The sequence below is a fragment of the Manis javanica genome, chromosome 3 (assembly GCF_040802235.1).
Source record: "Manis javanica isolate MJ-LG chromosome 3, MJ_LKY, whole genome shotgun sequence".
NCBI lineage: Eukaryota > Metazoa > Chordata > Mammalia > Pholidota > Manidae > Manis > Manis javanica.
The window spans coordinates 46561982-46589220 of NC_133158.1; the positions used below are offsets into that span (position 1 = coordinate 46561982).

The window sequence follows — 27239 nt, forward strand, 5'->3', positions numbered from 1 at the left end:
CATCTTGGCCTTCCCTGAAACATATATCTAGGACCCCAGGCAAAAATGAAAAATTTATTACTAAACCAAGCAGAACATAATTAGGGAAGTAAAAAGCTGAAACCAAATTAACATTTTAATTCAACTGCTTTATTTCAGCCATAGCATTCTTTTCTACTATTAATTGAAAAGTAATTCATTGTATTTGCCTTTCTTAACAAAATAGCACAACAGTAGAGCCTGAAATATTTACTATGGCCGAATAAAATATAAGGTTGTTTTGTGAGACATTTTCTATGATAGAAAGAAAACTATTCCAGAAACTTCACTAGTTCAAAAGTCCACAGCAGTATGTAAATTTCAATAGTCTTTTTAATCCTGAATCTATGAAATTGAGGATAAGTTTTAATCTGGTTTGAGGTTGCATGTCTGTAGACATTCATGTTTCTATTGCCCTGGGACTTCTCATTCTTACCACCACATGGAACTGTGGGAACTATTAAAACAAAACAAAGCCCAATTGTTCTTGGGACCACTTCAAGTTGGGGTATCATTGGGCTGCATGTTGGTATTCCAGTGTCCATTCCTACAGAAACAAGTCTTCTAAAAGGGGCAAGGCACAGACATACTTGATCTTCAGCATTATTCCCAGAAATTCTTTTAAGGACTTGAGTTTTTGATAAAATGCTTGCATCCTGGAGAAAAAAAAAATATTTCATTTTCAAGATACACAAAGTTCACCAATACTGGGAGCAGGCACAGATTTGTATTTCCATTCTCAGGAATCTAAGCTGCCAACTAAAGCTAAACAAGAACAGAGTTCCACCCAAAATATTCTGAAAGCTGGCTGATGCCCATATTTTTTGTTCTAAATCTACATTTGCTTGATTGAGTGCTGGCCCAAGAACACTTGTAGTATGGTGGGTGATGTTCTAGGCAAGTTACTTGAAGACCCTTAAGAATAGTGACATCTTCCTCTGCCCTCCACAATCCTACAACCTCATGGCTACCAGCTCTTAATAGGTGACAACACTGTGTTGAGTGTATAGAACCACTCAAAAGCCTTTGAGCGAGTATTGACTCCAACTCTACAAATGAAGAAAATGAGGCATAAAGAGGGAAATTAACTTACTCTAGTTTTAGGAATAAGACAACATAATAGAAAGAGCACGGCAACTGATCTGAAATTTAAAGAAAGCTGATCAACTTCTGTGTAAGCAATCAGGAACGGCTTTCTTCTGGGGAGGAAAGGGCCTTTGTCCTGACATTCCTTAAGACTGGGTGGGATTTGGAAAATAAGGATCCAGGAGAAAGGAACTTCTTTTCAATTTAAGGAGCCAGCATGGGAGAGGGTCCAAAGATAGACATACACAAAGCAAGAAGGAGGGTAGTGCCCAGGCCAGCCTAGATGGGAAGGGATGGCATACTGTAGGATTTGATAAAATATGCATTTTGAAAACTGGTGCTAAATTGCAGAAGACTTGGGATTCCAGGCTAAGGAACATGGTCTAAGGAGGGAATATCATTATTAATAAACCCACCACAGTGCTTAAAAGGCCCTGAAGTCTTTAGGATTGAATTTTTTTAAAGAATTATGTTCAGTGGAAAAAAGTAAAATGTCCTTGACAGAACGGTCAAGCACTTGGAAATGATTCAGTGAACCTGTGAAAAATGGAATACATCATTGGTGGAATCTCAATAGCATTTAGTAGTGAACTACATGCCCAGCAAAATCATAAAACAAGGGTTATTCTAGGAGAGATTTAGTTATTTAAACGATCCTATGCAAAAAAGTAAAGATTTATCTGTAAAACCAATAATCCTTTAGAAATGAACAGGAAAAAAAAAAAGGCAAGGAAATGCATCTTTGCATCTTCCAAAAATCTTTCCAAGGTTTCTGACTTTTCCTTATGATAAGTAACTAAGATGTGCTTGCTTCTGAAGTCAGTGTTGCCAACCTTCCCACCATGCCTTTTGGAAAAGACAGCCAGGTAGGGCCCGAGTACTGGTGTGGCTCCTGACCCACCTTCTGGTCCTCTTGTAACTCCTTTTCCTCAACTCCAAGCACATCTGTGCACGGACCATGGGACGAGAGCATGCCACATGTGAAAGCACAAGTTACATATTGAGAAATCACTACAATGCCAAATTTTTTAAGAATAAATATATATATATATATATATCTTTCAGAACTTGCTGTGTTAGGGAAACTGTTTACATATTGAGGTGTTCCTCTTTTTTTTGACTGGAACAATAAAAAAGAAAACTTGATTTGGCCTTGGTTTCTTCTGTGTGAGTGTGTGTGTGTGTGTGTGTGTGTGTGTGTGTGTGTGTGTGTGTGTGTTCAAAGAAATCAGCCTTTCTACAGGTGGGAACATGAATGGTTCTCAATGTACCACGTCCTGCCCAGGGTGTCAGCCAGCCCACCATATACTCCAAGGATAGTATCGTGGGTTTGGAATGATCTCTCTCTCCCCTCTCCTTTCTCTCTTGCCCTTCCTCTCTTCCTGGGTCTCCCACCTTCTCCATTTCCCTCTCTCCCTCCTCTCCCCATGCTCTGCCTACGGCCAGACCCCAGCAACAGGTCAGCTCTGCTTCTTCTCACACCTGCCCACCCAGGTGGGACCCATCAGATACCCGTAAGCAGTTGGCACCTCATGGAATTCTGAAAAATGAGAGGGACTTGCAGGGTAGTTCATCCTGCCACTAGCCCCAACCAGTGTCTTAACCAGAGCAGTTTAACACTGCATGCTTAAGTCCAATGCTGAAATAAAAGACATTCCTTAGGAGAGTTTTTTGTGTCTTCAGTTTTCAATTTTCCATGGGGGGTGGCTTTGCCCAACCTTGGCCCCTGAGCTTTAGGCCCCTCACCCTGGAAATGCCCGGAGGCTTGGCCAGCCAGCTCTCTCTAGCAAGGCCTGAAGGGAGCCTCCAAGGTCAGCTGAGTTTTCCAATGACATGCTGGTCGCCTCACACTGTAACATGAATGAAAGATTTCATGTAAAAATGTACCTCATTCCCAGAGGCTGCCAGATGGTGAGACGAAACCCTCAGGACACCATTGCTATTTCACCCGATTTTCCTAATGTGAGCCCACCCAGTGTCACTCTTGTGCTTGACAGAGTTACTAACTCACCATCTGCATCCCCAGCCCCTTGTGCATCTGCCCTACTTAGCACCCACCATGCCTCACAGAAACCCATGGAGATGAATCCATGCCTTCAGGGGCCCAGGAGAAGAGCCCCTCTCTGTTTCTTGGGGACTCTCCCAGAACCACCCTCCGCATTACCCCAGAGGGATTGTCTGAAACCCCTCCCGGATCCAAGCCGTACCCGGAGCCCCCTCACCTACTCTGGCGGTTTTCAAACTAAGCTGCAGAAGCTTTCCTCTCTCGAGCAGAAGCTCAATATTTAAATCAGACCAAAGTGGACTTGCCCAGTTGCAGCAGGGGTGGAGGTTCAGAGCCCTACCCTCAAACCTATTGCCCTGGGGCCCCTGTCCTTGGAGCATGGGTTAATAATCACCACTGTGCAGTATTTGATCCTAACTCCTCAGCTGGGCCTAGAAGTATGACTGGTTCTGGGCCTCAGACCCCTCCCCGAATCAATATTCCACCCCATTAGCCCTCCTTATCAAAAATCTACACCCCTGACAGGCATGCCTTCCCAAGCCACCTAAATTTTGAAAACATTGTACTTTCTTGTGAATCCAGAGCCACACACAGGAGCTCAGATGTCCCTCCCCAACTCTCTGACCCCAGTAGCCTTCCAAACCTAGGTCTTCAGAGCTCATAAATTAGCACTACACTGGGTATTAACTCTTCTTGTCTATCTTCCCCAGTAGACAACAGAACTCCTTACAGCCAAAGGGTGTCTCACTCACCTTCGTCCCCAGCACCTTCCGTAATACTTGGCCCTTAGGTGGTGTTCAATGCTTATGTGTTGGGTGGGTGGATGAATGGATGGATGGATGGATACATGAGTGGGCAAGTAGATGGGTGGGTGGATGGGGCAGCAGGTGGATAGGTGAGGGTGGGTGGATGGCTGGGTGGACGGATGGGTGGTAGATGGGTGGGCGAGCAAGTGAGTAGGAAGCTGGGTGGATGGGTAGACGGAATAGAAAGAGTAGGATATTCACAGTTTGCATTCAGGTGACAATGTTAGCCACAGAAACTCCCATTATTGTTCTTACAGTTGCATTATATTTTGAAAATCTCACTCTTTGCCAGCTGGGAATGATCTGGTGCTTCCTTCTATCTATGATAGAATGGTTTATTGTACCACATCCCATCATCTGACATTTTGTCAAAACATACTGCATATGTTCACACCCTGGCACCCCCTAATGGATGATTTTTGTGAAATTCATTCATTTACATTTTTTAAAGAAGTCCTCTTATTTGGTCATTGCTCATTACTGTGGCCCAGGTTATTTTCAACCAATAGGCTGCAATTCCGCCATCTAAGGTCAGTATATACCCCACAGAAAGGCAAGTGCTTCCACATTTGTAGCTTGGGCAGGGCCCATCAGAAGGGTGGACACTACATCCAATGGGACTCAGAGGGACACAGTGGAGGAGGCCTCTGGACAGCCAGCATGTCCCGCTGCTAATGCCACCTGAATGTCACCTTGGGCTTCTTCAGCCAGAACAGTGCACACATCCTTTCACAAATGTTACTAATATATGATCTTTCTTCTCTTACAAAGAAATATGTTATTTTGAGTCTTCTCAACAATTGCTTGGGTTACAATTTTCCTAAATCACAAACTCACATTTCTTTTCCTCAAAATCCTGAAGTCATCTCTAGAAGGAAGCCCTGGGATCTAACTTCCATCTTCAAAAGATGCTTTGAGCATACGGGGCTCTGCCCCCTTGAATTCCATGATCAAGGAATGTCAACAGCAAGAAAATGAGAAGACCAGTCCTCAAACCATGGCCTGGGCCTCCCGGGGCTGGGTAAACTGGCAGCACGGCAGCCTTGCAAAAGGCCACAGTCAGTACATTTTAGGTCTCATTTCCAGCTTCCATGCCACCAGTCTCAAAAACAAACACTATTTTTCCACTTTTTTAGAATCAAGACAAGCAGGTGACTCCTTCTTTTTTGGACTCAGGTGAATCATAGCACAGTGACCACCACAGCAGCTCGTTAGTAGGCTAACACAGAGGGGCAGGGTGTCCCATATACACTCTCCTATTCAATCCTTACTACAGCCCTGCAAGGTCAGTAATATTTGTCCCATTTTCTAGCTGAGAAAACAAAGGCTCAGAGATTATAACACCTAGTCCAAAATCATGTTGTAATCTGCCATTATAATACTGAACTGGAAGTTACGGTGCTGGTTACATAGTAAACATTCAGGGATGATCCAGAGCACACACCCTTTTGTGTTGAGAGGAAGAAATGGGCACCAGCCCCAGCCCGCCATTGGCCACATGGTTACACGGTCAGGAGGCTCTAGCCAGGAGGGGACAACAGAGTGCTAGCCAAGGAGTCGAGGCTGGCAGAGCTCAGCACTGACTAATGGTGAGCTAGCCGGTGGGTGTCAGCAACCTCTGCAGCAGGGGCACCCTGCTGACACTAGTGGACCCCGGCTGGGTCCTCCTCCGAGCTGGCCATCAGGCAGGGCATCCCAGGACACTGGGTCAGCAGGCAGAGAAGGACGGGAGCAGGTCTGAAGACACAGTTAAGTTGCACAAGCAAGGGGCTTGAACTCCTACCATGCCTGTGCCCACTGCCCTGCCCCCCACATCTGGGCTGGGGCTGCACTCCAGGTGGCCTTGCTCTCCCAGGGATGTGCAGAGATTTCCTGGGACCGGCCACTGCACCGCAAGTCCCTGAGAACCCCACTGCATGTTTGGGTCCTTCTATTGCAGGTGCTTAGTGGGTGCGTGCATAGTAGGCACTGGCTCTGTGGTGGAGGGAGTGCTGAGAGCTTGGGCATGTGGGGCATGTGTGTTTATTGTCCCCATGTGGGTTTACTGCTTACACCCAAGGGCAGCGGGTGGAGCCCCTTCCAGGCCTGCTCGGGATGGCGCACTTTCTCTACCCCACGCCAGATGCCTCTCTTCACCTTCACTGGAAGAGCAGCTGGAATTCTCACCTCCTGGTTCATCCATGTGGGTAAAATTGCAATATTTCCAGAATCTCTCACCTGGCCTTAGTGCATCTCCATGTCAATAGGTGTTTCCAAGGGGTGGAGAGAAGTGCCATCTCCGTATCAATAGGTAATTACAAGGGCCAGCATGGGACCAGGGAGGTTGGGTGGTGTTTTTTCACTCTGCTGCTGGCAGCTAGGTGGAGAGACACGTGGGACAACTACTTGTAAGCAATAAACGGGTTTCTTAAACTTTATTTCTACCTTTGACTGATTTCAGTTTCAAAGGTACTTTAACTCGGGGATTCTCCCCTGAAGTTACAGTCGAGCTACTTTCCTGACGGCCTCCTCCCTGAGCTGCTGGGTGACCAGTTTTTTCTTAACTAAATGTCATCCCAGTTATATGTTCTTTCCATGTGAAGGCACCCCAAACTTAGAGGCTTCAAGCAACTATTTATTGTGCTCATGACTCTGGGGTCAGGAGATACACCAAGGGCCTGCCTGCCTGGTGTATCTCAGACCCACGAGCCATCAGCTCGGTGCCTTGGGTTCCTTGGCCCGCTCTGTCTCCACATGGCAGCTCATGGCCCAGGATGTCTGCAAGACTCGGACTTGTCACAGCGTGGATGCCTTGAGGTTCCACTTCTTACAGGTCAGCATTTCCAAGAGACAAGACACGCCAACTGCTCAGTGAAGCACAGCCACAGGAACTGAGCCATGTGTCGGGACGTTCTGCTGGTGTGGGCAGTCACAGCCACCAGCCCCACCCAGACCTGAAGGGGCCGAGTCACCACTCCCCTGCGGCGGGGCCAAGTTCATGTCACCACCAGGTCACCGCAGACGACCCTAACCTGAAGCGCAGCTGCCTTCCACTCCGGGTCCTGCTGGGCTAGGAAGGCACGGCGGAAGGTCTGACTCTCCCCACCCAGGCTGGACATGGGCAGGACCCCCTTCAGCACCCACTGAGCTCCTCCTCACCCTCCTCCCGCAAAGAACAGCAACGAGGAAAACAGACCCTCATCACATCGTTAACATTCCCGTGAGAGCATCACAGGGGCTCCCTGATGAGAACACAACCATCAAGATCTCTATTCCCATCACTCCTGAGTTTCCACCTGTGCTGAAGCCACAAAGAGCTGCCCTATAAAGTGATCCCTACGCCTATGAGATGAGCAAGCAGCTAATCAGCCTTAACAGGCCCCGGATGGGAGAAGCCTGGGATGAGAAATGTGATCAGACAGCTGTTCAGATGGCCCTAGGGAGCGGCGTGACTAAGGTAATTATGTCAAATAGAATCCAAACAGTCCCTGGGGTCTTGTCTACTCGCTGATGTGCTAAAGGGAGACTGCCAGGGCCAAAGATGCAGGAGAAACAAATTAGGTGGAACCCCCACCCCGCCCCCCACACACACACAACCCTACCACCAGCAACTGAAGGAGAACTTTTACCTTGGGCTGGGCTTTGACCCACCAGGAGCCAGGCCAGATAGGACGCTTATTCACCTGCAACTAGCATTTCTGCGCTCAGAGATGAGCCTCTAGGTAAAAATTCTGCCACACTGCAGTGCTGCAAACACCCACAACGGCATGTGAACAGGACATCAGTTCTTGGAAGGACAGGAGACTGCTGTAAGTGCTCACCACAGCCTGGTCCCCAAGGGCTGCCACAACCTAGAAATCTGTTGTGTGTGCACAAAGCAGGCAGAATGAAAGCCACACGAAGCCCTAGGAGACAGAGCTCCCAGGCACCATGGCACCAATGCCTTGTTACCCCACGCTGATCCCAAAACTAACGCCTGGAGTGGTTTGAATAGTATTCCCCAGAAACTCATGTCTACCCAAAACAGAACCCCATCATGTGACTTTGTATGGAAATAGAGTCTTTACAGACGTAATTAGTTAAAGATCAAGATGAGCTCTTAGGGTGACCCCTACATCCAATTTCTGGTGTCCTTAAAATAGGAAGAAAAGCCACACACAGAGGAAAAGGCCATGTGAAGACAGAGGCAGAGGCTGGAGGGCTGCAGCCACAAGCCACAGAGGCCTGGAGCCCCCTGGAGCTGAAAGAGGCCAGAAAGGATCCTCCCCAAGAGCCTTCAGAGGGAGCAGGGGCCTGCCAACCCCTTAATTTGGGACTCTGTGCCCTAGACTGTGCGAAGACACATTTCTGTGGTTTTAAGTTGGTGGTGTTTTGTTACCGAAGCCCCAGGACCTGAATACAAAGCCCAGACCCATTAATGGCACAAACAATGCGGATCCAGACACAGAACCACACGGAGAAAGAAAGGCAGCAAAGACAGGCCTAGCCACACTTCCAGATCCAGAAGCTACCGCTTTCACCCTGATCTCGGGAAACACGAGGTCTGGAATCCTCCAGTCTGAACAGGAGCGATGCCATCCGTGTCTGGACCCCGCCAAGAAGCCAGGGTCGTAGCGCCTGAACTGGCCAGACGGTGTCCTGACGGTGCAGTGCCCCTATGCGGTTTCCACAGGATGGGGGCTGTGCCTCGGGTCTCAGCAGGAAAGAGGGATAGAACTGCATGTTCCCGGCTGCACGGCTGGAAATGGCGTCTCCAAGGGAGTGACTTGCCCCTTTAGAGGTTAGTTAGAGGCTGTGCCAGGTTCAAACTCAAGTTGCTGGACTCTGGGGGGCACTTCACATACTGTCCAGGCTTCCATCACCAAACCAGAAGGCGCTGTAAAGAAAGAAGGGGCTGAAGCCCACAGGTGAATTCCCCATGGCCCCCAAGGGAGAAGAATGTCCAGGTGGCAGCTCCTCTGTGATTTCAGGAGAGGGAAGGGAGGGGCAGGGCCTCAGGAATGTGGCCTTGTCCCCCAAAGAGGATGCCTGCCATAACTTGGAACACACTCTAAATGGACACCACTTCTACAGCACGTGGCGGTCTCCCCTGTCCCGCTAATAAAAGTCATTTGGCAGGCTGCCATCCTTCCGGGGGAGAGAATGAGGTGACTGGGAAGGTCTGCCACGCTCAGAAGTACGTTATGAAAAACCAGAAACAAGCCCGTGGAGTAAAACTCATTCGTGCTTCCCGTGCACATTTGTGTGTAGCTGCACTTTTCCAGCGCATTTTTAAAAATACACAGCACTGAGGTTGTTTTTCCTCCCCTTCCAGCTACCGCCCATTCTCTGGGGATCCCAGCCTGTCAGCACGAAGCCAGAGCACAGGCTAAGGGGGCCTCCCTGCTGGAAGCAATGCTCCCCGCTTCTCACTCACAGTCACATGGGTCTCTGTGAAGAAGCGGGTCTGGGTCCTTCAGGAGTTCTTCATTCCTTGCAGGAAGGAGGGCAGGCAGAATGGCTGCACCAAGTGGGAGGTAAAGGCATCCAGACCTTGTGCCCTGGGCACTGGAGCTGGGCCAGGCTCTGCTGGACCTCTGGGCCCACATGCCTGCCAAGGTGGCACTGGGATATGACAGGCTTCCAGACGTTCCCAGGGGCAGCTCAAGGGGCAGGACCAGAGCTCACCCGGGACTAGAACTAGGGTGGTGGGGCTTTGGGAGCAGTACCAACCCCAGATCAATCTGCAAACATACCATGCAGCCTACCACTAGGCAAAGGACACCACTGCATCCCTGACCTCATCTAGTCATATGCGGCATCCTTTTCTCCTGAAGTCTACACACGGAGATCTAGAATCCTAAGGATTTATACCAGAATGACACAGCCCCATCCCTCATTTCATAGCTGAAAGAAAGAAGGAGATGCAGGTAGCTGAATGTCACCTTTCCAGCAGTGACAGCCAGAAGCAGGACCAGAACCTCCCTCCAACCACCCACCAGGCACACTTACTTGACCCTTGAGCCCACGCCTGGGATGATATGCACATTGGCCCTGCCAGCAACTTGAACACAATGTCCGGGGCCTTATAGCCCAGGAAGGAGGCCCAGCTGTCAGTGTCTGCTCTGAGGTTACAGAGGCCGCCTTGGGGGCCAGCTGAGGGAGGACGCCCACGAGGACAGATGCAGTGCAGCAGCTCTGAGGGAGGGAGGTTCCCATCTGCCACGATCTGTGCATCTCTGGGCAAGTAGCCCAACCTGCCTGAGCCTCAGCACCTCAGCAGGACCAACACTGAGTGGTATTGCCAGGATGGATCAGATGCTATGAGCAAAAGCTTAGCTAACTGCTTGGACTATACGAGCATTCAAAATTATAGTCAAGAAATATTATCATCAATTACCTTTTCCAGTTACTGCATTGGAAAAATCCAAATAGCCCTCTGGAAATTCCGCCCAAGAGAACCTCAGCAGAGAACCCCAGAGAAGGGGCAGGAGAGTGACCCATGGCCAACATCTCAACCCAGGGCCCATCCTCCATCACCCAACGGAGACCTGGTCACATCACGCTTGGTGTCATCCACGCTGTGACCCAAGGGGCCGACAGCTCACTACACAGCATGGACGAGGAGCTGCCCAGCTGCGAATTCAGGGGCAGCTGCATTTTCTTCCTGACCCTGGGAAGTTTGGGAACACATCCCGAGAGGCTCACTGGTCCCTCCTGGAATATGCAAAGGGAGGAAGCCAGTCCACCCGGACTTTCCAGCCGTTGCAGACCTTAATATCATCAGCCTCCGGTAAGCCCTCTGGGGCCAAGTGTCTTACTCTAAGTCTGTAATCTTATGCCCTTTTCTCATCCACTCCTCAAAAGTAATTTGGAGGAAGCAAAGCGGGCTGCCCACATGACTGGGTAACACAGAAAGTTCTGCTTGTGAGCACCTGGTGCACAGAGTAAAAACATCAGTGACTGCACCTCCCTGTGCCCAGCACTGGGCCAAGTGCTTCACACACAGTGATTCGTGAGACTCCTATAACCCCTGATGAGCTAGCTCTAACTACCCCAATTCTAGAGATGAAGAACCTGAAGCCCAGAAAATATCCATAACCCGTTCCCGGCCTCACAGCTAACAAGCAGAGGAGCCGAGAGTCTCGCCTGCATTCTGACCCAGCATCCACCCACAGCAACCTGGGCATCCTTCTGTGTATGCCCAGACCCCTCCAAAACCTGTCCATGCACCTGGCCTGTGACCCGACAGAGATTTCTGGAAGATTCAAATGCCTGAATGGCAATAATTTACCTGTAAACTAATTGTTTCTGGTGGGTCTGGTTGTCAAAATGCCTGTCAGTCTCATCTGTCACCCCAAATTAAGAATGTCACCCCAAATTAAGCATTATTAAGACTGAGGAAACTTAAAGCAGCCACTTCCAATTATTTCATTAGTCACCCTTCACTGTATATCACCACTGCAAGACACAGATCTGGGGCATGATTGAAAGTTATCATTTCTTCCTTAAAGTTGCTCTATTGTTAGCTAATTTAGCCCCTAAAATAAGATTACACTTATTAGGTTAAAAAGGACTGACAATCTTCTGAAAACAAGAAGCAACCTTCTGCTTCTAAGAGTTCTCTTCTCAGAGAGTTGACCCCGCAGCTCCACCTGGGTGAAGCATGAGACGGAACGCATCTGAGCAGCCAGGACTCAGCATTCATCACGGAGCTCAAGCCAGACTGCCCCAAACTCCCACTTTCTGGCAGCTTTATAGCACCATGGACAGTGCATGACAGTGCTCCTCCTAAGAACTAAGATTGCGCCCTGAGCACCGGACGGTGCTGTCAGCAAAAAGGGGGAGGAGTGCAAAGCCGCCCACGACCCCTGGCATCCTTACCAGACTGCATGGGGTTGAGCCAGCCTGTGGGGGTTCCAGCCTGGTGACACCTTTAGCCAATTTGGCTAATTTACACTTGGAAGCTGGAGTTCAGAGGATGATGTGGGGCAGGATCAGGATACCCAGCGGACTCCAAACTCCACCTGCCCTCTGAGGCCAGTCCAAGGGTTGGGGCCCATGACAATCCTTACAGAAGGACCAACCTGCCCTTGCTGTGTTTTGAGAAGATTCCTCTTAGAGCAGAGAAGTCTGGGAGGCCAGGGAAGACTGGTGCTGCCATCCAGAGATGGGAGCAAAGGGCCACTGGGGCCATGGCTGGGAGAGGGGTAGGATGGGTGGGCACAGGAGGCACTGAAGGCAGACTCACCAGGGCACAGTGTGGCTGGGAGGGAAAGAGGTAGGAATCGGGTGACACAGCATGGAAGGTAGGGGCATAATGTGACAAGTGTCACCAGCCTAACAGTGACTGGAGGTCAACCCAGGGCAGGCCAAAAGCTCACTAAGCATCCGACATTGGAGATTCAGCCTACAGATTGTATTAGCTAGCAATGCAAACTCCCTCTGGGACTTCTAATGCAAACCCCGTGTTCAATTAAATCATTGGGAAGTGTGTTGTTTGAACTCTCCACTTAGAAGCCCTCCTTGGATTGAGATGTAACATGATGCTTTTGGTTCTTGCCGAGAAGCCAGGCTGCTCCCTCCTCGGTCCATAGGCAAGGCTGCAAGAGGGTCAGTATGGGGTACAGACACTGCTGAGGTCTCCACGGCTTTGCCATGCTGCAGCTCAAGACCTTGGTCATCATACTAACCTACGGATCCCATGTTTTATTTTAGAAATAATTTAGGGAACTAAATAAATTTCTTCCTTTTGCTTTTGCTGCCACAATGTTCAGAGTTAAGGAAACAGTGAAGTCAGTCTTCGATGCATTCCTAGGGCCAGGGAATAGTTATTTTATAAGACATCTTTGCCTTTCTTTTCTAAATGTCCAGTTGCCTGTGCATCTACTTTGGTAAACTGGATCCAGGCTTTTCTGAAAGCAAGCAAGGAATGATCTCTAAAAGATTAAATGCTTTATCCATGTAGCTGTTTCTGTGCATCAAAGAGCACAGAGTAAAGTATTAGATACCCAGAAATGCTCACTGTCCAGTGGCCCTGCTTCCATAGACTAAGGGCAAGGTCCTTGTGTGAGTTATAGCATGTCCCCCAAAAAGTTATGTTGAAGTACTAACCCTGGTCCCTGTGAAAATGACCTAATATGGAAATAGAGTCTTTGCAGGTAGAACCAAGGGGTAAATTAGGATGACATCATAGTAGAGTAGGGCAGGCTCTTAATCCAATACGATTGATGTCATGAGAAGAGGAGAAGAGATACTGAGACAGATAAACACAGAGAGAGAAATGCCACGTGACACAGGCTAGAGGCAAGAAGTCATGAGATGACGAGGGAGAGACTGGAGGGATGCAGCAGCTAGCCAGGGACTGCTGACCCCCACCAGAAGCTGGGAGAGGGAGCACGGTCCTGCAAACACCTTGATATCAGATCTCTAGTCTCCAAAACTATGGAAGAATACATTCCTGTTTGAAGCCACTCAGTCTGTGTCCCTGTGTGATAGCAGCCCTAGGATACAGTCCTAAATACACAAGCAGATACCCCATGGCCTCACTGTCCTGCTCAATGCTCTTCAAACCCCAACAAGATTCCCTGGCCTTTCCACCTGCCCTGGCAGCTCTTCCCCCTGAACTCCTCAGGGCTTGCTGTCTTGTACCTCTCAGTTCTCTGCTCAGATATCAATCTTTTAAGGGAAGCTCTCCCTGACCACTCTATACGCAAAAACCATGCTTGACCCTCCATATTCTTCTCCAATACCTACCTATCGAGGGTAAATTGCATCCCCTCCCTCCATGCAAAAAAGAAAGTTAGAGTCCTAACCCACATTTACCTTAGAATGTGACCTTAGTTGGAGACAGGGTCTTTGCAGAGGTAATCTAGTTAAGATGAAGTGTTAGGGTGGGTGGGCCCCAATCCAATATGATTGGTGTCCTTATAAAAGGGACACAGAAGTAGACATGCAGAGAGGGAAGACCATGTGAAGATACAGGGAGAAGACAGCCACTGACAAGACAAGGAGAAAAGCCTGGAGCAGATTCTCCCTCACAGTCGTCAGAAGGAACCCACCCTGTTGAAAGCTTAACCTCAGATTTCTGGCTTTCAGAACTGTGAGAAAATACTTTTCTATCATTTAATATGCTCATCTGTGATATTTGGTTAAGGTCCCCCCAGATATCTAATGCCCTATTTGACCTGGCACATGTTTATTTACTTTTCCTTTGCTCCCTATTAAAATCTAAGCCCATGTGCACAAAGACTTTTTTATATTTTATTCACCACACAAATGCCTGGAATAGTATCTGGTATAAAGCACTCACACAATAAATATTTGTGAAATAAATTAATGAACTTGTAAATCGCTTACTCCATCATTGACCCTTTGAGAGTTGCACTCTATTCAAGGAGACAAGCAATAAACAAACTAAATAGGTAAAACATATAATATTTTTAGACAGCATTAAGTTCTAAAGAGAAAAATAAACAAGGAAAGAGGATAGCAACGTAGGGAGTAAGCAGCAAAAATCTTAGATAGCTTGACTGAAAGCCAAATAGAAGAGATTTAAAAATCCTAAAAAAAACTCAGATGTGAAGAGAGCAGGAAGAGAAGGAAAAAAGAAAAAAAAAGCACATGGGAAAAATAAGTAGAAAATGAATAGCAAGAGGGCAGACTTAAACCCATTCATATCAATAATTATATTAAATATAAGTGGTCTAAGAATTCCAGTTAAAGGCAGAGATTATCAGATTGATCAAATAAGCAACACCAAACTATATATACTATTCATAAGAAATATGTTTTAACAGTAGAGTCACAAATAGATGAAATGTACAAAGATGGGGAAAAAGTATGTCAGGCAAATACTAATCATGAAATAGCTGGAATTGTGATATTACTATTAGACATAGTATATGTCAGGACCAGAGATATTACCTGAGATGTAGAGAAAAATCTTATAATGATAAAAAGACCAATTACTTTAGAAGCCATAATAGTATTAAATGTGTCCATGCCCAATTAAAAAGTTTAAAAACACATGAAGTGAATGTAAGAGAACTGAAGGAAGAAATAAACACAACTTCAGTTATAATTGCATACTTCAAAAATACTGGCACAAGAAGAAATAGAAAAAAAGAAAATATGTATGGTATATAGATATCGATAAAGAGATATGTAGTGATAATATGATGTTGAATTTGTAGTTTAAAAAGTCCTCACATTATTTGTCAATTATACCTCAATTCTTAAAAAATTCCTCACAAAGAAATCATTAGGTCCAGATGTATTCACTAGTACATCATATGAAATAGAAATAAAATACCAGTCTCTTTGAGAACTGTAGGAGGAGGAAACACTTCCCTACTCGTTGTATGATCTCATCAAGGATAAGATGAGAAAAGGAACTATAACCCAAGATACATCATAAAGTTAGATCCAAAAATCTTTAACAAAATAACACCAAAAAGAATCCTGGAAAATATAAAAATAATACATCATGACCAATGGAGTACATAGGAATGCAAGGTTCCTTCCCCCTTATATTGGGAACAAGGTAAAGGTGTTCACACTCATTGTTCCTACTCAACATTGTAATGAAGACTTCGGGAGATCCCTCAGGGAGCTCTGAAGCTGGGGTGCCCTTCAGAGGTGCCTGGAATTAACATGCGGGCTGGGCTTTTCTCGCTCCGAATCTGTACCTGGGCTGCCACCAGGCTGAGGGTATGTGGATCAGCCAGGCAGCTCCCTTCAGCTGAGTGCAATGCCTGGAGGGGGTCTCAGGAAGACCCATTTGCAACCAACCTCCTGACAGCTGGGGAATGCGCGCTCGGTAATGAAGGGGAGATCTAGGTGGTACCCACAGCATCCTTACCGGAAGCATTTACTAAGCTGAGCATGTGCATGCCCTAGGACCTAGTATTTCCACTCCTTGTGTACCGAAAGACATGTACCAGAATGTTCACAGCAGCATTATTCATAATTGTCCAAAAATGGAAATTGCCTAGATATTTTTAACAATCAAATGGATTCATTAATATAGAACATGCATATACAATGAAATACCAAACAGTAGTGGAAAATAAACAATTACTGCTACACTCAACTATTATAAATGAATCTCACAAATATAACACTGAGTGAAAGAAACCAGAAACCAAAGAGTGTGTACTGTAAGATTTCATTTGTATAAAGTTCAGAACAGGACAAAATTACTCAGAAGCCGGCATGGTCTACACTCACACACCTTTGGAGTGTGGCAGATCTTGGAATGGTCATGAAGTGGGGGCTAGTTATATTCTAATTTTTCATCTGGGTGGTTACATGGGTGTTGTCACTTTGTAAAAACTAATTGAGCTCTACATTTATTATCTGTGCCCCTTTTGTGGGTATTATCTAATTCAACTTCAAAATTTTTACAGAAAAACAACAAGTCACAGACTGGAGGAAAAGGCTTGCAAACATACAGCTGGGAAAAAGGAATCATTTCTGGGACGTAGAAAGAATTCCTGAGAATCAGTAAGAAAAAAAATAGGAAAATAAAAGGCAAAAGATGGGAATAGACCATTCACAAGAGGAAAATACAAGGTAAAAAATGTATTAAAAAGACACCCAATATGAATACCAATCAGGGAAATAGAAATTAAAGCACTGAAATAGTTCATAATCATCATATTGGAAAATGTTTAGTGGTCTAACAATGTCAGCATCAGTGCAGGTATAGAGCAATGGGACTGCTTCCACCACTGGGTAAATTGGTGAAGGGTAGTTTGGTGCAATTACCGAACTGAAGGGCAATTTGGTACAATCTCACTGAAAGAGAATACTTGCTCTTCGATCCAGCTGTTGCACTTCTGGGAAAATAATCAAAAAATTTTTGCTGAACTTGTATAGGGAAAATGGCACAAGACTTACCACATTTTTTTATAATAGAAAAAGTACATACAGTATGACATCAATAAGATAAAACTTGAAAACATGCAAAAACATGAATTCACATAAGGGATGTTAACAGAGTTTTTAATACCCTAAAGGCAAGCATCCAATTTGAAATGGTGGTCACCTCTGGGTCAGGGGCAAGAAAGACCAAGGAATCACGGAAGGGTATACTGGGAGCTTTGCCAGAGTTTGCGTTCTTTCGTTTCTTAAAGAAATAGGATGCAGTGTGACAAAATGTTAGCCTCAATACATTAGGTAAAATACCAAAGCTGGGTGGTAAATGAGCGCATAATGAACTTTTCTGTATATTTGAAGTATTTTCATATTTCAAGAAAACCATTCAGAGGCTTGCCTCACGCTACTGACCGTCTCTCAGAGCTGGCCCTATCGGCCCCCACCACTGCCAGGGCACATGTGCACACACTGCCTCTCTGCCGCATCTCACAGGCGGTGCTTTCCACTGCCTGGGTCTCTGTAAATGGCAAGAAAAGGATGAACTGCTAACAGTTCTCAGGCTTCTGCCCAGCAAGAGCTAACAGGAAATACCTTCTTATCTCTTTTTGACATGGGCTACCTCCCACTGACCACTAGGTGGGACACCAGCTTGCCAGTTGCTGAATAAATACCATGCATATAGAATTCTTGAACAGGCCTCTGTCTCTGCAGCAAGGACTTACTCAGAGAGCTGTGAGTGCAATAGCTTAGTGGCATGCTTCCTGAGCTTGGAAGCAGCACCCCTTTTGGTTCCTGCTGCTGGTTTTTATTTAGGAGAGCCGTGAGGAATGTTTCTAATTTACACAAATTTAAACATATTCAAATACCTGGGATTTTCTTTGGTCTGTAATTGTTTTCTTCTTTTTTTTTTTTTACTGGCTAACTATGGTTGCAAGAAGAGAAAAATAATGGAAAAAAGCATTGATTTGCTGTCGGTTTTGAGCCAGGAAGCAAATTACAGCTTTATCTCATGTAAACCCTCACACCTGTCCTTGGAGAAGGGACCTTATTTCATAGTGACAAAGGAGTACGCAAAGGCTCTCAGCTGCTGGGACCTCCACCCGACATCCCACAAGTGAACAGCAGACAGAAAATTTGAACCCACCGCTCTCTGACAATGAAACGTACTTTCTTTCTACCAGGCCTCCTTTCCAGCAAGCCCTTGGAGTGAAACTCAGAAACAGAGAGAGAGGGAAGGAGGAGGAGGACGGGAAGAATGCAAAGAGTACATTTAGTGTAATGTAAACACTTTCAGGTACAGCTATAACAGGAACAGATAGCAAGAAAACAGGTAAAAAGTCAAATGCCTCCGGATTCTGCCTGAGCCAAGATCCCAAAATGAAACAAAAATCATTGCAATTTATTCTTTCCACAAAATGAGCTTTTAAACAAGTGAAATGTCCAGGGAACTATTCTTAGATATCAAAAGTGAAAATGTAGCCTTGTTATAGCCTTTCAGCCCAGGGTTTGGTGAATTGGGAATAAATTCTCACAAGCAGTATGTGCATTTGTGTTTGTGTGCGAGAGAAAGAGGAAGGAGAGAGAAAATTAGTTTGCTAAGGTTGCCATAACTATGTACCCCAGACGTGGTGGAGTTAACAACAGAAATCTATTTTCTCACTCTTCTGGAAGTCGGAGGTCAAGGTGTCAGCAGGGTTGGTGTCTTCTGAGGTCTCTCTCCTCGGCTTGCAGGCAGCTGTCTTCCTGTCTTCACAGGGTCTGCCTCCTGCCCATGTCTGTGTCCTCATTTCTCTTCCAATAAGTAAACAGTCACATGGGATCAGGACCCACCGGAATGACCTCATCTCACCTTAGTGACCTCTTTAAAGACCCTATCTTCAAATACAGTCACACTCTGAGGTACTGTGAGTTAGGACTTCAACATAGGAATTTTGGGGAAACAATTCAGCCCCTAACAGAGAAAAATACCAGATGAGAAAGGACCAGATGAGGAATTTGGGCTATCTATGCAAATAGTCATAGATGGTCAAAAGGTCTTGTCTAGCCACCAAAGTGGGAAAGAAACATCCTCTCTAGAAATATCTTAATTGACTGGCATCAGAGGGGAATCAATACTCTTTTGTTGTTATTTTATAATCCTTTGATTATAAATTATGAAAATAATTATGATAAGGATTCTGGGGAGATTATGGGACATAATATTTTAATTTCTCCAGATCACTCCCATGACAACAGACCAAGCAAGTAGTGTATCAAATTCAAAGACCTTGAACTTTACAACAAAATAAAAGACAAGATATCCCAATGAGTCTCATGAAATGAGCGTGTGAGGTGAGTCATGAACAGCTGCCCAACCTGCATGGTGGAGGACCTGTGTAGGGGCAAAGAAAGGGATTCCGACAGTCCAGAGAACAGGAAAACCACTACACGGATGATGTGTACTCACAGTAAGCATAGACGTTCAATCTGGGAATGGTAGGATCCAATTCATGCGTGAGCACAAGGGGACGGTGATACAGTATTCTGGCCACGCCGGAGCAGTCGATAGGCCCTCAGAAATAGCATGCTGAGGCTTTCTTTCAAGACAAACTCCACAGTGAAAAGAACAGGAACAAATAGTGCTGAGAAAAGAGATAATGCAGAAAAAAAAGTGGGGGAAGAGATAGAACGTCAGATCTCAGGAAATACAAGAGAATATTTTTTATCACTTTGCAAAAACAGCAGAAGAGGAGGTGTTAGAGCCATTAAGCTAGAAAACCTATCTTGTCCTAGCCCTCATTCCTATGAATCAGAAATACTCATTTCACTTCAAAATAAAAAAAAAGAAAGATCAATAGAAAAGGATCATAAGCAATTCTAACATGAAGTTATTTTAAAAGAGAAGAGAACACAAGACTGTCCCTACAGACAACAAAAGCATAACAGAATGAGGCGCTTTACAATGCAGATGAAAATGTAATCTAATGTTTTAAGTGAGGTGACGGGAATTAAGAAAATGATAGATGTTATTAAACTGTAACTTAAATCATAATTAGGAACATTCAGAAATACAAGATTTGGAAAGACAGATGATAGAACTCAGAACAGAACTAGAAGTACAAGGGAAATTTTTCAAAAATAGAAACTAAACTAGAAGGGGCATCAAAACCAATAACGAAAACAAATAATGGCTTAAAATGAATCAAATATAAAAGTGAATTTTAAAAAATCAAAAAGAAATGAAGAGGATCCACTTCTGGTTAGGATAAAAAAGATCACAAAAGACCACCACTACAGCACAGCAATGAGAAAGGGCTGGATAAACTTCTAGATTGTATTTTACTTTAAACCCATTGAAGAACTGTAGATTCAAAGTCCAAATAAACTAAAATTCAAAGAGAGAGAAACCCATCGTAGGTGAACACAGACCAGTGGCCCCTTCCATCCCTGGGGCAAGTTGTTAAGTGTGGGAGCCTGATCAGCAGAAAAGCAAGCCTGCTACTGGTTGAGAAAATTGTTGGGGATAAGGAGAAACTGAGCGCCAACAGCTGTTGTGTGGACCTGAGCCTCCAGATCCCAAACGCAGGTTTGGACATCCCTGTTTTCCAACAATGTCCCACAGAAATTTACTGAATAAATGGTGACCAGGAAGTCAGGAGATGACACAGGAAATCAGAGAAGTTTTGTGGTGTCGTGGCACTTACATCTCCCAGCCTGTTGGGCGGACAGTGATCCCCTTCTAGAGACATTTGAAGCCAGAGATGAACTAACTACAGTAGCAATTCCAGTCCTAGTTCAGCTCAACTAAGGATTAGATTGAAGAGGTCAGATTCTAGTCCAAGATACCTGACTCACAAATGGGCAAATTCCACTTCCTGGAAAAGTTATTATTTATTTGAGCTTCCACTGCTCTGTTATATACAAATTGCAGCATTTAATTAAAAAAAAACTATAAGTCATGTGAATAAGTCAGAAAATATGTCCCATAATTAGGAGAGGTCTTGTCTATAGACTCAGGTCCACAGGTGACCCAGAATTAGCATGAGTAAATAAAGACTAAATTTATTAATGCACAAGTGTTGACATTTTTAAGGGAAAATATGGGATGGAGGGAAGGGAGAAAATATGAAGAATTTCAGCAGAGAAGTGAAACCCCCCCATCAAAAAAAAAACAAATGAAAATTGTAAAACTAAAAATCACAGTACCAAAGTAAAGATATCAATGAGTGAGCTTAACAGCAGAGTGAACAAAGGAATGGACTCATGAACTTAAAAATATGTCTGTAGAAATTCTCTACATTGAAACAGAAAGAGGAAAAAATATGAAAAAAGCAGAGGGTGAGGGAAACATGAGATCATATCCAACAGTCTAACATACATGTAACTGGAGTCTCAGAAAAGGAGAGAATGAGTGAAAACAACTATTTGCAGAGAAATTAGCCAAAATTTATTTCCAAAACTTGTGAATGACATCAACACATAGATCCAAGAATTAGACCACTGTCTCTGTCTGCTTCAACTTTCCCTGAATCACACTTCCTCTCACAACAGGTGGAATGAGGGTGGCTGCAGCAACTTTGGGGCTCTGACCAAGGGGGGATTGAAGTTAGCTTTAGTTTGGGTTTAATGGGATAAATGTATGTGATTCACAATCACTTCCATGTATTTAGGTTATTGCTAGCTAGTCTGGTGCAGAAATGATTTCCAGGAATAGGCTTCCTGCCCACTATAACAATTCACCTGGCTTGGTGACACAAATATCACAATATATTTACCTTGCACATTGCATTTTCTCAATTTCATAGGAGAATGACTGCACAAGACCTGAAGCTGCTAACCTCCATGATATTTTATGAGTTACATGTTTTCTCTTCAGGTTCATTGATGGAGTGTTTTAAGCACAACATATCAACTGGATTTTTCTTTGAAGAATTTAATTATAGATAGATGCCACTGTAAATCTGGTCAAGTCTTGCAACTTGAATATAGCAATATTATAAGTACTTTAATACATGCTTTTAAAAATCAAGGAAGAAACCCAAACACAACAGGAATGCAAAATAGGACTTCAAGACATTGATAAAGCTTGAATATGCCAGTTTAACTGCAATGTGTAAAGATGTTTGGCAACGTTTTAATAAAATAAGTGAGAAATTATTGACCCTAGAGGAAAGGCTGAATTACCAATTTATTCTTTTTAAATGTATTTTTAAATTGTTGTCATATGTGGAGGAAATCAAAGAATATGCAGCCAAAAATATAGAGAGGGGAGAAGAGGTGATTCACGCAGTTAATTAGTAAAATATTGTTACTTTGTGGACTTTTTAATGTGTTTGTTACCAAATTTATAATTGATGGTGATTTTTTTCTCCCTTAAATATTCACTGTCATACCCAACTCCATATTCACAACTTGATATTTTTTGTTATTATAGTGGCTCTCCCAAGTAATACAAGCTTCAGACTTTAGAAACCTAGACCCACCTACACAGAGTACTGGCCCCTCTCCGTGAGCATCTGCGATGTTCCTAGAGACGGGGGAGGAGGGTGTGAAGACACACACTCCAGGTGGTTTATAAAACATCACCAAGGCCTCTTACTTTTTGTTCGCTGGTTTTGTTTTTATGACTTGTCTTTTTCCCCTAAAAGAGAAGTTTAAAGGGGGAGAATTTTGAATTTTCTCAAGTTTGTTGATCTGGTTTCACTGTTTGGTAATAAAGCCAGAGGACAGGACTTTGGGCAAAACCATGTCCAGGGATCAGAAACATTTTCAAACGCAAATGCAGGACCATGGGATGAAAACTACCAGGAGTGGCATCAAACAACAGAGGAGATCAGAGGGGGTCATGGGGACTGCTGGGGATGCCGACCCCCTCACAGAACCACAGGGAGGCCCGCCTACCATGAGGTTACTCCTGGAATCATTTATCTTCAATAGTTTTTATGATGGAAACAGCAAAATCATCTGTTTTGACAGCTGGGCCCACACATCAGATGACCTCCTACAGAGTTAAGGAGATCCTGGTTTAATCCAACTAGACAATTAATACAGACAAAAGCCACATCAACAGCACTCTGCTTTCATGGAAAACCTGCCAACAAAAATATAGGAGTGCTTCCTCTGCGCCAGACACTCTGCTAGGGGTTTTGCTGGTGTGTGATCAGATTTAACCCTTGCGCTAAGTTCAGGTATTATGGCTGACCCCAGCCTACACATGAGGGAACAGGCCCGGAGAGACACTGAAGTTCGAGACTGGCACTGCATCCCCTACCCGGAGTCCATCTGCCACCAAGTCCCACACTTCCCTCCTTTCTCCCCAGGCGAGGTGCTGGGTGAATGCTCATGTGCCTTCTGCAAAGATCATCCACATTTTTCCAGGCTGAGTAACAGCGTTCCTTGGGAGCTGACACAAGCTGCTCCATGACCCAAACAAGAAGGAGGTGGCTTGGGAAGTGGAAAGGTAATGTCCCCAGAGAGAGAAGACAAGACTGGCAGGCTTCTGGAAACCTGCCAGCTTGGACTTGATTTTCATTCCTTCAATTTTTCTTTTCCAAAGGGCAAAACCAGCAGGTACATATTAAATGCGTTATAGACAGTGACTTACTGAACCCTCACCACTTTATCATCCCACTTCATATGGGGAAACTGAGGCACAGAGAGTTTAAGTAACTTTACAAAGTTACTTTAGAAATGCAAATTTTCAGGCCCCACCAGTGATGACTGCACCAGAAACTGGGGGGCCTGGGAATGGGGCTCAGCACTCTGTGTATAGTAAGACCTCCAGGTAAGCCCAAAGCTTGCTGACATTTGAGGACCACTGTTATAAATGATCTCTAGTTCTCTCCAGAGCTGAGCCAGGAGGGAAGGTGGCAAAGGGACAGAGAAGCAGGAGCTAAAACACAGAGCAAAGGGAGAAACAGAGGCCATGGGAACACATCTCATTACAGGCAAGCTGACGTCTGTCACGATGGAGCTGTTCTGCTCCAAGGAAAGCGGCGAAGAGGCTCCTGTGGGGTCTGAGCAGCCGACCAGAGGTGGAGGCGACCAAGACCGCGGGGATGACACGGCCAGTGATGCCTGGCCGAGCTCACCCCTCCCCTGCCCTGCACCCCGCCCACCCCGGGGGGAGGCTGCTGGTCATGTCAGTGGAAGTGACCACACCCCTGAGTGGGAAGCACCTTGGGGACCATTTCACCCACCAAGCCCACTGCTAAAGCAGAACAGCGGCTCCACCACCTACTAGAAGGGACCCATGGAAAGACTGAGCAAAAAGCACATGGCCCCCAAGAGAAATAAGCCAGGCTGACCAGAGCAGGGGTGACAGTGCCCAGTTGCGAGTCCAACCCTTGGGGCGTCCTGGGGGGGTGGCAGGACCTGGAAGTGTGGGAAATTGATGCTGTATGAAGGGAACTTTGACCATGGAAAACAGAACAGGAGGACCCAGTGTGTAAATTCTCCTGAAGACAGTCCACAGGGCCAGCCACCCAGCTGGCCTCAGAGGATGCGAGGGCAGGTGAGTGACAAACCATCTCGTCTGCTTTCCTGCCTCCCCTGCTCAATCCCTTTATCCCTCCTTCAGGCTTCTTCGGGATTTACACACACACACCAAAAACTGTTAGCTTATATTATCTGTTCTTCAGAAAGGTGCGTCAGGAACACTGACCTGGACGTCCAGGTGTAAAGTGTAGTCAGATCTCCAATCAGTCAGCCATGGAAAGCATGATGGTTGTACAATCAGAACAGCCGATTCCTGTCCTCGTGCCTAAGCTGGAATGGAAAATAAAATGTCTGCATGTGAAAAAGCCTGAGGTATAAAGGTCAGCACTCTGGCGAGGGAAGAGCAAGCACAGAGAGGTGCTGACTAGAGGGGACCCAAGAGCGTGTGGGTGAGTGGCATTGATGAGCAAAGCAAAATAAAAATAAGTTTCAAGCAAATGTTAACGTCTCGCTGCAAATGACAGAAAATTGTCAAAAGGAACTTTTTCAGGACTCTGGAAATTAACCAAAGGCTTACAATAATTGGAGATTTGTTCAAGAAAAATAACTGAATCTCCATAAGAAATGTGAGGTTTGCAGCATTTTAACCTGCCCTAGACCCATCTTCCTGTACCCAGCTGGGGCAGCAAGGGCTTGGAGCTCCTCAGAAAGCCTCATACCCAGACTTTGTCATTATCTGTCCTGTCTGCAAGCTCCTTAGAATTCCCAGTGGCCACACATGGCAAAGAACTGGGATTCACACGCCTAGTTCAGGGAAGTTAGTAAACAAACACACAGCAGCTGTTACCAGCAAAGCCTGGGAGAGATGATCTCCCGAGTTACACAGACATTATTTAATACATCTGGCTTTCAACCAAAAAGTTATTAGACATGTAAAGACACAGGAAAAGAGCAGTCAGAAACTGCCCCCGAGGAAGCCCAGATGTTGAACTTACTAAATAAAGATGTTAAATCAGCTATTAAAATAGTCAGAGAACTAAAGGAGACCTTGTCTGAAGAGCAAAAGTAAAGTGTGAGAATGATGTCACACCAAATAGGTAATGTCAATAAAGAGATAGGAGTTGTTTTTTAAAAAAATAAATAAATTCTGGAGCAGAAAAGCACAAGAACAGCAATGAAAAATGGAGGAGGCGGCTCAACAGTAGAGTTGAATACAACTCCACCTCCAGGAGTTTATCTCAACCTTATCACCTGCCAAAGGCCCCACCTCCAATTACCACCACATTAGGGATTAGGGCTTCGGTATATGAATTTGAGGGAGCTTGGGGGACACAAATATTCAGTTCACAACAGAAAGAAAAGAGAACTAAAAATTAACAGAGCCTCAGAGACCTGGGGGACACCATCACAATATACACATAGTAGGAGTCCCTGGAGGTGGCTTCCGCCACAGGACATCTGCACTCACTGCTCCTCTGCCTGAGTTGTTCTTCCCTGATATGTCAGCAGAGCTCACTCACTTTCCTCTTCCAGGTCTCAGCTCAAATGTCACCTCAACACTGAGACCTTTCCTGCCCTCCCCACAGGAGACAACCACTCCATCCCCCTCCGCACCCCCAACCTGCACTTCCCTTCCTGCTACCCTGCTTTGTTTTCCATCTGATGTTCTGTGTCTACTTGTTCATTAGCTGTGGTCTTCTCCCACCGCCAGACATCAACTCCAGGAAGGCCGAGAGATGGCTGTCGCTTCACTGTCACACCACCAGCTCCTGGCAGAGTCCTGGCACTCCAAAAGATGTTCAACAAATGATTTCTGAACGAATGAACTCTGTCAGCTATAAAAAATATCTCTATGCTTTGATGGAGTAAACTCACTCCTGGGACTTGCAGCAACTTGAAAGAAAAGTTGTACGGACAGAAACGTCGTAGTCACAGAGTTGTGTTTGCCAAACTTCATTTTAACAAGAGCACAGGGAAGGAGAATAATGAAAAGCCAGCATATGGAGTCTGGTTTTTAAGAAAGGTTCCTTGGAAGAGAGAACTTTGAACAGAATCTTGAAGGAAGTGGCAGATTTGGTGAAGCAGAAGAGAGTCTTTGGTCAAAGACTCCCAGGGGCAGGGGGTTGAGGGTCTGGCAAATGAAACCCAGAGAACACCAGTTGGCCAGCTGCTGCAGGGGCCCTGGGGGGAGCAGGGTTTCAGGAGCAGAAGGAGGTTGGTGGTAGAGGAACTGGGAGGTCATAGAACACATACGTTTATTCAGAATAAACATGACATAAAAATTCAGAATAAACAGAATAAACATCTTCTCTCAATAAATGTCAGAGAATCCCAATATACTGTAAATGTAAAGTTTGCATCTTACAAAGACTGCCTTAAAAATCCCTGGAGATGTGTAAAAGATCAGAGATTTACTATTCCAGATCAGGAAAGTCGTTCTGCAGTTCCCGGCAGGTCTTGTCAAACACACACCCACCTGAGTTTCTAACACAGAAGCAGCGCGGACAAGCGAGGGCGGGACTTCATCTGGTGAACACCTCCAGGCTTATTAGGGATCCCATATCAGATGATTTAGGATGTCAGCATGTTTGCAACTCTGTCAGAAAAGATGTAAGAGCAATTTCAACAGAAAGAATGAAGTCACTCCTCTAGATGAGAGAAGCCCTTAGGAAAACTCTTCAGACAAAAATATCTGAGAACACAAGAGTAACATCAAAATTCCCAGGACATGAGCTAAATGGATGGAAGGACATTTAGGGGGCTCTGTCTTAACTGATGAGCAAATTATTTAGGCACACGTAAATCTGAGCAGTCGTGTGAATTTACAAGCTCATTCATTCACTTGGCAAGTCTGTATAGGAACCTGTTGAATCAGGCAGCGTTGGTCTCAGAACAAAACCCTCACAAGTGCGTAGTTTCTGTGTTCAGCATGTCTGGAGACACAAAAGTTGTACAGATCCTAACTCCCTTACCTGAAATTCTTGGAGTGCTTTGTAATTCAGAATGTTCTGGATTCCAAAAGACAACAAGGCACACAGACGTTATAGCAGCCCCATGAAGTCCACAGC

At 45.3% G+C, this 27239-nt stretch overlaps 1 long non-coding RNA gene across 1 annotated transcript; it reads right to left on the bottom strand.

Moving 5' to 3' along the window:
• Positions 1–536: 536 nt before the first annotated feature.
• LOC140848366 (uncharacterized) lies at positions 537–27239 on the bottom strand. Its single transcript, XR_012129129.1, has 5 exons — positions 27144–27239; positions 26648–26767; positions 24398–24501; positions 19202–19376; positions 537–674 (listed from the first exon to the last, which is right to left on the bottom strand). It is a non-coding gene; the product is annotated as an uncharacterized lncRNA (long non-coding RNA).